Genomic DNA, 13,391 nt, shown 5'->3' with positions numbered 1-13,391 from the left:
AGAGATATTAATGCCATTGCTTTACTGATTGTTCTCTTTCCATGGAAACAGGGAAATACATTTTCCTCAAATATCTCCTCAAACCTGCTGCACTAACCTTGTGATTAAAATGATACATCACCGCCATCTGCTGGCGGACCACAGCGACTGCAGGCGCTGGTGCTTGTGAGTCTGCGAACAGGTTACTGAAATATGAATATTGAACGATATTGTCCGAGATTGTAGTTTATAGAAGGATCTCGGCTGGCGTATTCGCCCTTTTTATAACCAGGCACCGCAGACAAACCGTGTTCTTCATTTCCCATTGGGAGATAATGTCTGGAGATTGAATTTGGGATTATTTGAAACTTCAAATTGTAAATTCCATGCAGTTATCAGACGTTAATCAAGTTCAGAATCTTAGTGGGTAAACATTGCTGCCCTCTGCAATTCGTTTGTCAGACATTTTCACGGTTTAGTCTTAAAAAAGGCACAAAGAACCAGACATTTACAGGGACACACACACACACACACACACACACACAAACACACACACACACACACACACACACACACACACACACACACACACACACACACACACACACACACAGGTATTGGAGCCTACAGAGATACAGGGGGGCATACACAGATTCAGGGACACATGTAGATGCAGGGGCACACTAGATTCAGACGCAGACATACAGAGATCCTGGTAACTCGAAAGATACAAGGGCACACACAGAATCAGAGGCATATACAATGTCTCAGCTTGTGCACTGCCAAACTCTCTCTCGTCGTTCCAGACTTTTCATTGAGTTGAAGCAGGCAACTATTTACCCGTGAATGCTGATAGTGAGAAAAATAGCAAAATTCCGTCCCTGCGTGGTCTCGAACCACCAACCTTTCAATTAACAGCCGAACGCGCTGACCAATTGCGCCACAGAAACTGAGGCAACAGCAGTTAAATATAGTCCAAACTAGTGTGTCAATGACCACAATTCTATTTCGGAAAACCTGTTCCAGAACTGCAGCATGACGGCACTGTTTGCAATTCTATACAAGTCTCTTTACTTCCGTTGATCCTGCAGCACTGCTGTAGTGTGTTTCTCCTGTGAACGGGCAGGTAAAATAAATCCATGTCTCTTATCACAGGCAGGAAAGGGAACTAACCACCAGTAGCTCAACGATCCAATACTTGCCACTCAATCATCAATAACACCATTCACAACTGCACCACCTTCCGAATACTGTGATCCATTTCCCTCAGGATTTAGTTCCAAGACTTAATATTTCCCTTGTTTTCCCCCAATTTTGGCAGGAAATTCGCTTCAATATACAGAGTGAACGGAGAAAGAAGAAGCTTTGCATTGGCCGGGAATCGAACCCGGGTCTCTCGCGTGGGAAGCGAGAATTCTACCACTGAACCACCAACGCTGCTCTTCCTGGTGCTACCCCCAACTGCTCTCTCTTCCTTCACACTCAGCAGCATTGTAATTTCCTTACTTTGTCCTTTCATTCCCCAATGCCCACAAAAACTCTCACTCAAATCTCACACGCAACATCGCACAAGCCTCTCATGCTGTTCAGCACCTTCCTTTCATTCACAACCGCATCTCAAACTTTCAACCTTCCTCCAAAACACAAGCACTCTGCAACAGTCCCCGTGTCACTCAGCCTCATTCACCCAAATATGCCTCTGCTTTCACCACATCAGTTTAAACACGCTTAAAACGTATTCAAATTATTTGCACACTGTCTCTTATACTCAACTCATATCACTACAATACGCCTCATGCCATTCTGCAAAAGCTTTAAGTTGCTACATTTCTTCAAAGCTGGTACCCAGTGCGACACCAGGCCAAACTTCCACTTTCAACACTTGATAACACACATATAGGGTTACAAGTTAACTCGGAATGAGTTAAAACATAGGGCTTAGGAGAGCTAGTAGGGGGCATGAGAAGTCCTTGGCAAGTCGGATAAAGGAAAACCCCAAAGCTTTTTACTCTGACGTTAAAAAAATGCATTAAATCTTCAGATATAGAGGCCAGTCTGCGACATCTGAAAGCAATGAATCCTAACCACGAGACCCCCAGAATCCCATCTACCTGATTCTCCCAGATACTGATTACAGGAATGTGCACAGCGCCGATTGTCCGCACTCACACACTCCTTCCTGTCTGTTAAGATTTGAAATTGTTTATATTTTTCACATTGGCTTCCAGTGTGATGAAAGCAGAGCTGTGATAAGCTGATGTTGTTCAGTGGATTTACTGCAGTAAGGTTTATGTCAGTTCGATGCAAACATTGGTGTTTGAATGTGGTCAGTTACAGTGAAATTTAATACGTTGGAAAGTAGCCTACTCATTTTTACAGGAGGAACCAGCAAGGGAAATATAAATATGAATTGTGCAACGGGACTGATATTTCTCCCTGCTGTTCAAATTGGCACAAGTATTGATCCACGATTTTCAGATTGTCACCCTGTGTTGGGTTCTGCGGTGTAATGGTGAGCACTCTGGACTCTGAATTCAATGACCCGAGTTCAAATCTCGGTGGAACCTTGTTTTAATTTGCAAATACAGATGATGGATTGGCTGAAGGACGTTTCATTTAAATTTACCACCATGTCCTAATCGAGAGGAGAATTTGCCAGCCCGATCAACTGCTGTTACTCAATTCAAGGGCGATTAGGGATGATAGGAAATGAATCAGGACAATCTGAACAATGGACCTTTTCCACACAAGTTAACGCAAACTTTTTGACAATGTTTCTGCCTGAAACTTTCAAAACGTCGAGCTAATATGTAACAACCATCCCACTTTCCCATGTGGGCCAGTGGCGCAATGGATAACGCGTCTGCCTACGGATCCGATGATTCTAGGTTCACTCCTGGTTGGCTCAGTACAAACCTTTAAAAGGTGGTCTTAAATTCCCTGTTACTTTCGATGAAAAAGGTATCTAATTGCTTTATCCTTATTCAGACAAATGCTGGTAAGCATATTTTCAGCTTCTCTGGAGAAAGTAATGTTAGGAAATTGCTAATGAACAGTAACCGACTATTTTAAGTTATTTATTTCGAAAAAAAAAATCATTTAATAAGATTAGGATATTACGTAAATGCTAACCTCAAATACATTTTGGACAAAATTCAACATGTCTCAGAGAATTTACACAATTTTGTGAAATTTTTCATAAAATTCAGCATTTCTGATTTTGGAGAAAGCATTTCAAGCTGAGTTCAGTGCAAAGATAATATGACTGTAACAGCGAGATTCTGACAATATTCAGCACCAAACTGAAATCATACAGACTTCCCTCACCCTAGCATGTTTCAGATGGTGATTAACTATGTTAGTCTGCACCTAAACCTATTAAATTGTCTTGTAGACTTGATGATTGCTGACATGTAGAGGTGTCAAAATAGGAAAGTTTCTTTCCTGGCATTGCATCAAACAATTTATCATTTCTTATTTGACACAAAGCATTTGAGGCCGAGGCCAGAGCGAAGGTACTATGGGGGTAACATCGAGATTCAGATAATGTTCAGCAACAAAATGCCCCGGCCGATGAAGGCATGCTTTAAGGTGCGAGGGGCAAGGTTTAAAGGGGATGGACATGGAGGATTTTTCGCATAGAGAGTAGTGCGTCCCTGGAACTCGCTGCTGGGGAGAGATAGTAGAAACGGATGCAGTTGTGACTTTTAAGTCAGCTGACGAGTACATGAATAGGATGGGAATAGAGGGATATGGTCCCGGAAGGATAGGGGGTTTTAGTTAAGTGGGGCAGCATGGTCAGTGAAGGTTTGAAGGGCCGAAGGGCATGTCCCTGTGCTGTAATTTTCTTTGTTCTTTGTACTCCATTTTTCTTTACCGAAAACTGAGCTTCAGACTCTGTAGCTCTATACTTAACCATTCCATCTCTGACATCTTCTCCAGTCACACAACCCTGTGAGACGTCTGTACTGATCTTATTGTGGCATCATGAGCGTTCCACATACAACATGACTTGTATCTATAAATTCTCATCTTGAACATTTCAATTGAAATTTCAGGGCGAGCAGAGCTTTTTGAGCAGAATGGTTCAGATTCCCATCCCCTTTAATGTGAACAAGTTGTTTCGGATTTCACTACAGAGCTTGTCTATTAAACAATGACTGAACACAGGGGGTGAATGTGAGAAGCTGAAGTTTCCAGTTGAAGAGGTTCCCAGTGTCTCTGAGCAGCTGAACTGGGGAAGCCTTTGGGCAGAAACTGCGCTGCTGCTATTTCCCTTCCTGACCACCGGGGGTCGCCGTAACACGCCCGGGCGCTGCTCCGCCCAGTGTCACCTCTTGCCCACTCCAGCCCGGCCGCTGCTCGTTGGCGGAACATCCGGGTCCTGTAGAGAGGCGGGGCCAGCCGCCATATTGCAGTGACGTCACCATCAGCCCCTCCCCCCGTCGAGGAAAAAGCGGCGGTTCAGAAATGTAGAAAGTGAGAGAAATTCCCACCCGGAAATCCCGCCCGGAGCGGAATTAAAATTAAATAAAATACATATTTTTATAAAGAGGCAGGTGGTGGAACCGCGCATGTGCTGTAGTATTTTCCCAGAGCGCACCGCGCGGGTGTGATTGAAAAACAGACGGAATAAAAAACAGAAACGATTTTCCCGAATGGAGAAGGAACCGAAAGTCTGACGGGTGAGGATGTGAATAATAATCATCAACATTCAAAATATTAAAAGATTAAAGTGTAACTGCCTGGGCGCATGTGCGGGAGGGGTATCCCCCCAGAGTGCAGCGCGCGAGACGCCGTCTCCCCTGGCAACGTAAAATGGACGCCGGCCGTCTCCCTTGGCAACGCAAGATGGCCGCCGGCTGTGTGATTGTGGCGCAGGCGCAGTGAGGTCTGCCTGCAGCCCATTGTCCAGATTGCCCCCCAGTGGATGTGGTGGGGATGGTGCAGCAGATGGAGCAACAATCCCAGTTTCAATGGGGGGAGAGAAGCTGCAATGCTGCTCCCTGTTGTTCACTCCTCTCCCCAGTCTCAGCATTGCAGAGTGTTTAAAAAAGAGGGTGCATTGTCACAGCGGCACCTTGACCTGCAGTTTAAGTTTATTTATTAGTGTCACTCGTAAGTCGGCTTACATTAACACTGCAAAGAAGTTACTATGAGAATTCCCCTAGTCTCCACATCCCTGTTCGGGTAACACTAAGGGAGAATTTAAGCACGGCCCAATGCACCCTAACCCAGCACATCTTTCAGACTGGGGAAGGAAACCGGAGAAAACCCACACAGAAACGGGGAAAACGTGGAAACGACCCACAGGTCCCTAGCACACTGAGGCTGCAGTGCTAACCACTGTGCCATCATGCTGACACTGGGACAAATGTATTTGGGGGGAACACAGGGCAGGTGGGGGTACGGCTAAGTCAATTTGATGAGGGGATGGAGTCATCAGGAAAAATCAGCTTTGTCTCAAAAAAATTCTTCAATTTTTCCTCTTGTTTCTTCTTAAAAACCAGCTCACTCCTCCATCCCGCCCATCAATAGGGCTAACAGAAAGCAGTGTCTGTATTTCGCTGTTTGTGGGTGCATCCATGCATATGATTTCGGAAACTCTGCCTGTGTGTGGCTGTGCCTGTTTGATTATCTGACCGTGTGTATTCAGGTGAGAGGTATGTGTGTGTGTGTGTGTGTGTGTGTGTGTGTATGCGTGTATGTGTGTCTGAGTTTGTCTGAACATTTGCGTCTGCTCTGTGGCTGTCTGTGTTTCTGTGCCCTTGTTTGAGTGTCTTGATATATGTGTTGTCTGAGAGTGTGTGTGTGTGTGTTTGTTTGTCAGTGTGTATCAGAGCGTGTCCATGTGTGTGTTTATCTGACAGCGTGTGTATGTTTGTGTGTGTCTGTGAGTGTGTGTGTCTGTGCGTATCTGTGTGTGTGTGTGTGTGTGTGTGTTTGTGCATGTATGCGTTTATGTCTGTGTGTCATTTTGCCTGAGACGATCTGCCTGTCTTTGTCCATGTCTATGTTTGTGTGTGTGTCTGTCAGTTTTTGTCTAAGAGAGTTTGCGTTGTTGTCTGAGTGTGTGTGCATGTCTGATTGAGAGTTTTTCTGTGTGCGTGTTTGTTTGAGTATGTGTATGTGCGTGTGTGAAAGTATGTGTGCGTGAGAGAGAGAGAGACAGAGAGAATGTCTGTGTATGTATGTGTGTGTGTGTGTGTGTGTGTGTGTGTGTGAGAGAGAGAGAGAGAGAGAGGGAGGGAGGGAGGGATTGCCCACTATACTCCATGACTGCAAGGTTCTGGTCTCATTTGCACTGAGGCACTTATAGTATCTCCGGCTCATCACATGTTCACTTTTCCATTAACTCTTTCAGCGCTGAGCCGTGAGTTCAAATCTACAGCACACACATAAGAACAGATTAATTTCCATGTCCTGTAACCATCGAAACAGCCCAGTATGTTCCATTTTCTCTCCTTTTGGTCTCTGTAGTTGTAATTTTGGTTCTGGCTGTTTGCAGCTGAATATTTGAGTTGTATTCATTTCTGCATCTCTGATCTTCAGGGGGAAAAACAGAGAGAATCGTGACATCCGCCTGTTCCCGCTGTGCAATGGGCAGTCAGCAGAGGGCGGACGTAAGGCGCATCTGGACATTGAAACAGAAATGTTCATGTATTCATATCGGTTGCTCAATAATTAATTCAAAATTGAATAACGTATTTGGAAGGTTGAGATCGTAGGACAGTGATCATGTCACTGAACTGTCCCAGACTAATATTGTGGGCATACTGGTTCAAATCAATTCCCCACACAGCACCTTCAGTGAATGCAATGCAATTTGAATTTTTGAATTCAACAATAACTTTAGTGTCACAGATAGGCTTACATTAATACTGCAGTAATGTCACAGTGAAAACATTCTAGCCGTCACCATTCAACGCCTGTTCCAGTACATTGATGTAGAATTTAGCATGGTCAATGTTCCTAACCAGAACATCTTTCAGGCTGCGGGAGCAGATCGGAGCACCCGGAGTAAACCTAAACAGACACGGGGGCAAAATGCAGACTCCGCACAGACAGTGACCCAAGCCAGGAATCGAACCTGGCTGCCTGGTGCTATGATATAGCAGTGCTAATCACCATGTCAGTGTGCCGTCAGTCTGGGCATAAAAAGGAAGGAGAGAAAGAACATCCTTGTTATAGATGGGGTGCACCAAGAGTTCACCAGACTGATACTTGTCCTTTGAGGAGAGATTGAGGTGTGCATTCAATTAAACTCGAAAGAATGGGTGATCTCATTGAAAGATGTAAAATTCTGACAATTCCAGAATTATGACCCTTCAGTGCTGAAGGAACAGCTGATATATTTCCAAGACGGGATGGTGAGTGGCTTGAAGGGTGAATCACCTTTTGATGGTGTTCCTAGGTATCTAATGCCCTTGTGATTTTATCGTGTCTTGAGACAGTATTGTCTGGTGCTCTGGACACAAGAGTTCAAATCCCATCAACAGTGACAGGTGAAATTTAAATTTAATGAATGAAAATGTAGAATTGAAAATTCGGCTGAATAATAGAGACCTTAAGAAAACTGTCATCAGTTGTTGCAAAAGCACCTTTTGTGCACCAATTCTGTAACAATGCTCATTGGGGTTTGGAAGAAAATGATGGTGGTGGTGGGGGGGAGGGTGGCTGTGTCTTATAGAAACGCATACAATTATGAAGGGAATAAATATGATAGGAGCAAGGAGACTGTTTCCACTGACAGATGAAATTAGGACTAACAGACAGGACTTCCACATAAAGACAAGGAGAATTTGGATTGTGTTGAGGAGGAACCTCATCACCTAAATGGCTGTCAATCTGTATAAAGCACTGCCCAGTGAAACAGTTGAGGCTGCATCGTTAAACATTTTTAAGGCAAAGATAGATTTTTCAGCAATAAAGGAATTCAGGGTTATGGTGAGCGGGTGAGTAAGTGGAGTTGAGTCCACGAAAACATCAGCTTTGTTTTTATTGAATGGTGGATCAGCCTCGGAGCGCCTGATGGCCTATTGCTGCTTCTAGTTTTTACGTTATTTCAGAAAGGAAATCTGCCTACAACCTGGACTGTGTGTGAGGCAAGACCGAGAGAAATGTGGCCAACATTTACCGACCTTCTGAAATATTCATTTAGACAAGAGGCGAGAGGTTACAACAACCACATGGGGCAGAAGAATAAAAATAACTCTTCATCTCTTACATCTTCCAGCCCTCATAACAAAGACATCAGTCTGAAACCTGAACTCGGTTTCTCACTTGCACAGTTACTGACTGGCTTAATGCAGGCAGCGTTTCCTGTTTTTGTCTGAATTGCTGCACTTTGGCCTACGCTGGTTTCTTCCCTGAGAAGAAATGTGTGGCTCATTTCGAGAATTCCAACTCACAGCCTGTTTTCATCCTCGCTCTCCCTGCCTACGAGTCCCTCCTTATCCTGCTGCAATGCTCCAGTGAAGCCCCAAGGACACTCTTTAAAAAAAAAGTCACACATTTAGGAGAGAGAAGAGTGGAAGGTTTTCCTCTCAGAGGGTCATGTGTCCCTCAGAAGGCAGTGGAAGCAGTCTTTCAATATTTTTAAAGGCAGAAGGAGCTAGATTCTTAGTAAACAAGAAGGGTGAAATGTGATCAGGGTTGGCAGAAGCTTATAATAAGTTCAGCCATAATCTTGTTTACTGTCAGAGCAGGGAGAGAGGGGCCAAGTGACAAACTGCTACTTCTCAGGAGCCTGTATGTTACTGTATACATATTAAAATTTCATGGTGGCTTAGTAAGGTGTACGTGTAAGAGACGTAGCAAAAACTGTTCTTGAAATCGATGATGAGCAAGTCGGGTTTACATCGCCAACTGTTCGGCTCTGGGATTCATTGTCTCAAAGACCAAAGTAAACATTTTCTGGGGTGATTTTCAAAAGAGGATGATTACAGAAGCGAAAATATAACATGCAGTGGGACATGTGTCAACGGCAAATACAATCCTTTTTTTTTAGCTCATTGAGATAGCAAAATGGTGTTCGTTAGGCCGAGTTAGCTCGTTTTTGAATATATAAACCGGATGAGTAACAGGATTGACTGGAATGTAACACTTTCATTTGATTCATTAATGGTTGCTGCCTGAAGAATCGGCTAAACAGATACTTGTTAGTTCTTTGATTCTTTCTCAATAATTTTCATTCATTTGCCTATGAGTGTTGTTCGCAAAGCCAAAAATTGTTACTGGTCCGAAACACAAATTACTGCGGATTCGTTAATCCAAAACAAAAAAAAAACAGAACATTCTGGAACATGTCAGTAGGTCTGACAGTATCGGCGGAGAGAGAATAGAACCAAAGTTTAGACTCTCCTTGACAATTCGTCACGAACATCTGGACTCGAAACGTTAACACGATTCTTTCTTCACAGATGATGTCAGCGCCGCAGAACCTTTCCAGCGTTTTCTGGTTTTGTGTTGCTCTTTCTAATTGCCCTTGAACAGTGGGCATGTCGGAGTGTGATCTTTTCTGTGTGCTTGTTTGTTTGAGTATGTGTATGTGCGTGTGTGAAAGTATGTGTGCGTGAGAGAGAGTGAGAGAGAGTGTGTGTGTGTGTGTGTGTGTGTGTGTGTGTGTGTGTGTGTGTGTGGGCAATCCCTCTCTCTCTCTCTCTCACACACACACACACACACACACTCTCATGCACACATACTTTCAGACACACACGTACACAGACTCAAACAAACAAGCACGCAGAAAAACTCACACTCAGGCATGCAGACACACTCAGACAACGCAAACTCTCTTAGACAAAAGCTGAAAGACACACACACACACACACAAACACAGACATGGACAAAGACAGGCAGATTGTCTCAGGCAAAATGACACACAGACATAAACGCACACATGCACACACACACACACACACACACACAGATTCACACACACACACACACACACACACAGATTCACACACACACACACACACACATAGATACACACGCTGTCAGATATTGTTTGCTAATGGCCATCTCAGATCATAGTTCACAGTCAACCAGGGGACGGAATGGCGTGGTGATATTATCTCTAGTGTAACAATCCAAAAACTCAGCCAGTCTTCTGGGGTCCAGTGCTTGAAACACAATTCAATAAAAAAAACCCTGAAATTTTGTATCTACTGATGACAGTGAAGTCTTTGTCAATTGTCAGAGGAAAAAAAATCTGGGTCACTATGTCCTTTAGGGAGGGAAATCTGCCCTGTTTACCAGGTTAGGCCAACACGTGAGTCTAGAGCCACATCAATGTGGTTGACTGTCAACTGCCCTCCAAGGGCAACTGGAGTGGACAATAAACGCGCATGTTCCATGAATGAATAAAAATGTTGTGTGTCAGGAGTCACATGAAGGGCAGACTGTGTGAAGACCGCAGATTTTCTTTCTTAAGGCGCTCGACTTGACTGGGGACTTGGGATGGGGTTTTACGAGGAAAGATCGGACACAATCCATTGGAGTATAGAAGATTGAGTGATGATATTTTCAAACATATACGATCCTTCGGGGGGGGGGGGGGGGCGGTGGTGGTGTGGTCAGAGGAGGGGAGCGGTGTGAGTGTGGAAGCTGACGGAATGTTTAACCTTCGCGGGACAGATTGGAAAGAGAGCGAAGAAAATAATTGTTTCTCCTTTCAGAGACATGTATGCCTTTGGAACTGTCTTCTGCAGAAATCTCCTGCAGCTTCAGTCGCTGGGAGAGTGTCTGAAAAGATTCAGGCTTGTCGACAGTTGGCAACACCTGGCCTCTCACCACTCCCCCCAGCTCTGACTAACTGCCATCTCGCTGCTGGAGTTTCCAGTCCCGGGTGATTAAACTACAAGTTCTGATCTTTGAGCAAACTGAGAGGCTCAGCGACCTGTTGAGTGAAACCGCACACTCGGCGGACTTCTTTCTGCCGTTGGTCGCCTTGTCAACCAGACCCTGGTTCCCCCAATCAGCAGTAAACGCATGTATCATTACATCTCAACAGTTTCTATCAAAATAAACAACCCAAAGGCGATTAACCCTCCTGCTGCCAAGAAGCAAAAGAAAATAAACACCTGATAGGATTTTCAGAGCATGAACTTCGGGACTGAGAATGTAATTTGTGTCATTCCTGGATCATTCCGCTTAAAATGCCAAGTACAGGTTGAGCGGTCACACTAAAGTTTGATGGGTTTGATGCGAGGGGGAACGGCTCTGGACAAGGCATCCGGAGTCCTAAGCACAGTGATTCGCTCTGCAGTGCCAGAGACACTGGTTCGAATCCAGCCTTGGGTAGCTGCCTGTGTTAAATTTGCACGTTCTCCCCGTATCTGCATCGGTTTTATCCGGATGCTCTAGTCTCCTACCTCAGTCCAAGGATGTGCAGTGTGGGTGTATTGGCCATGCCAAAATGCATCTTTGTGTCCCACAGATGTACAGGATTGACCGTGGGCAGAGGGGAGGGTCTGGATTGATCTCTCTTTCAGAGAGTCAGTGCAGACTCGATGGACCGAATGGCCTCTTTCTGCAATGTATCGTTTCTACGATTCTATTTTAACACGGACACAAAGCCCATCATGATAAATTGTTCCCCCCTCCCCCTTCAGGGATGTTATAACGGCATCTTATAATGGCATGGTGATTAATCCAGAAAGCCAGAGTTAATGCTTCGAGCATACATGAGGATTGAATTCCAGCCATGACAGTTAGAGAAACCTGAATTCAATAAAAACAATCTGGAATTCAACAATCGAACCATAAGTCTATTGTTATTAAACCCCTTCTGGTTAACTACATGGGACTTCAAGTACAACACCACGGTCAACACAAGCCACACGGTTCAATGGTGATTCGGGATGGGAAATACATTCTGGCCCTGCCCACAATGCACTTATCAATGAGTGAAGTAATAAATACATTGTGTGTGGGAGTCACTGTCCTGGCCAACATTTATAACCCATCCCTAATGACCAGAATTACCACTGCAGCCGATGTAGTTAAACCAGGTGCAGGAGAAGAGTTTACCTTTGGGTATTGGGAACAATTTGGGATTCTTCTCGCTTTCCCAGCCTGGTGGGGTTAGATCCTCAATTCTGTCATTCCTATTAGGAAGCTTCCCCTCTTCCATTAATTTTCTTTGTTCTTTGTACTGGAATGGCTATCGAGAGAATGAACCTCAGCCCTAACACCAGGGGTTCATATTGATTGGAGAGATAGCAGAGGGGGGTTATTCTGGACAAATGTGAGATGATGCATTTTGGAAGGGCTAATACAGATAGGAAATATACAGTGAATGGCAGAACCCTGAAGAGTATTGATAGGCAGAGGGATCTGGGTAGGTTACTGAAATTGGCAATGCAGGTGGAGAAGGTAGTCAAGAAGGCTTACGGCATGCTTGCCTCACTCAGCCGGGGCGTTGAGTTGAAAAATTGGCAGGTTATGTTGCAGTTTTATAGAACCTTATTGAGGCCACACTTGGAATATAGTGTTCAATTCTGGTCGCTTCACTACCAGAAGGAAATGGAGGCTTTGGAGAGGGTACAAACAACATTTACCAGAATGTTGCCTGTAATGGGGAGACTTAGCAATGAGGAGAGGTTGGAGAAATTTGGGTTGTTCTTACTGCAACGACAGAGGTTGAGGGGGTGACCTGGTAAGTGGCTACAACATTATTACAGGCGTGGACAGAGTGGATAGTCAGAAGGTTCTTCCCAGGATGGAAGGGTCAATTATTAGGGGGCACAGGTTTAAGGTGTGAGCTGCAAGGTTTAAAGGAGATATGTGAGGCAAGGTTTTTTACACAAAAGGTGGTGAGTACCTGGAGCTCGCTGATGGGGGAGGTCGTGGAAGCGGATGCAATAGTGAGTTTTAGGGGGTGCCTTGACAAGTACATGTATAAGATGGAAATAGAGGGGTATGTTCACCGGAAGGGTAGGGGGCTTTAGTTCAGTCGGGCAGCATGGTTGGTGCAGGTTTAGAGGGCCTGGTCCTGCGCTGTAATTTTCTTTGTTCTTTGTACTGGAATGGCTATCGAGAGAATGAACCTTAGCCCTGACACCAGGGGTTCAAACCTGTGGACTTTCAATTGTTTCACTTCAAAAAATAAATTGATTCCAATTGGCGGGATCTGCCATGGGGAGCCGGTATCCTCATGGTGGGCCGAACGGCCTCCATTTGTGCTGCGCGACGTCAAGTGCGCTCTGTTGGCCAAACCAAATGCATATTTTGGCAACGCGTTAACAAAGAGACAGACAATATCCTTCAGTAAAGACTGTAAATTTATTGAATATTAATAGCGATGCCCATGACGAAAGAAGAAGGTTACAGATATGAACAAAAGTGTGATTAACGAACCAGAAGAGCATAAGACGGAGGAGCTGAAGTGACCATTCAGCCCCCCG

At 44.6% G+C, this 13,391-nt stretch overlaps 1 protein-coding gene and 2 non-coding genes across 3 annotated transcripts in view; all 3 read right to left on the bottom strand.

Moving 5' to 3' along the window:
• The window catches only part of LOC145362417 (uncharacterized), a 1,142,232-nt gene that overhangs the window by 1,039,162 nt on the left and 89,679 nt on the right, over nucleotides 1–13,391 (bottom strand). The gene's annotated exons all lie outside the window — the stretch shown is intronic.
• trnan-guu (transfer RNA asparagine (anticodon GUU)) lies at nucleotides 856–929 on the bottom strand. The gene has a single exon. It is a non-coding gene; the product is annotated as a tRNA-Asn (tRNA).
• Nucleotides 1,346–1,416, bottom strand: trnag-ccc (transfer RNA glycine (anticodon CCC)). The gene has a single exon. It is a non-coding gene; the product is annotated as a tRNA-Gly (tRNA).

Source organism: Carcharhinus amblyrhynchos, unplaced genomic scaffold, assembly GCF_965287045.1.
Source record: "Carcharhinus amblyrhynchos unplaced genomic scaffold, sCarAmb.v2.hapA scaffold_38, whole genome shotgun sequence".
NCBI lineage: Eukaryota > Metazoa > Chordata > Chondrichthyes > Carcharhiniformes > Carcharhinidae > Carcharhinus > Carcharhinus amblyrhynchos.
Note: the sequence above shows the minus strand (reverse complement) of the source record. Positions and strands in the feature narration are given on the sequence as shown.